The following is a 321-nucleotide window of genomic DNA, read 5'->3' on the forward strand; positions in this document are numbered from 1 at the left end:
CAGGTGGATTGACGCTGTGATTGTAGCAATGGGCATAAGTGTGTCAGCTATTGTGAGGATGGCACAGGGTAGGATAGGGTTCAGCTTTGTTGTTCATAGGATCTCTATGAAGTCAAGTCATACTTGATGAGATGGCATCTAACAACAATAATACTTTGGAGAAAAGTCTTCACTTTCTCATTGTTAAGTATAATCTTAGCTGTGGGCTTATAAAAAATTGTGTTACAGGTGCGGAATTTTTTGTTATATTTCTTTATTATTCTTTAAATGGTGTAGAATCAGTTGTAGCATTCTTTCATTTCTAAAATTTGTAGCTTGTAA

The sequence above is a fragment of the Elephantulus edwardii genome, unplaced genomic scaffold (genome assembly GCF_000299155.1).
Source record: "Elephantulus edwardii isolate Elephantulus edwardi_28Jun2011 unplaced genomic scaffold, EleEdw1.0 scaffold00097, whole genome shotgun sequence".
NCBI lineage: Eukaryota > Metazoa > Chordata > Mammalia > Macroscelidea > Macroscelididae > Elephantulus > Elephantulus edwardii.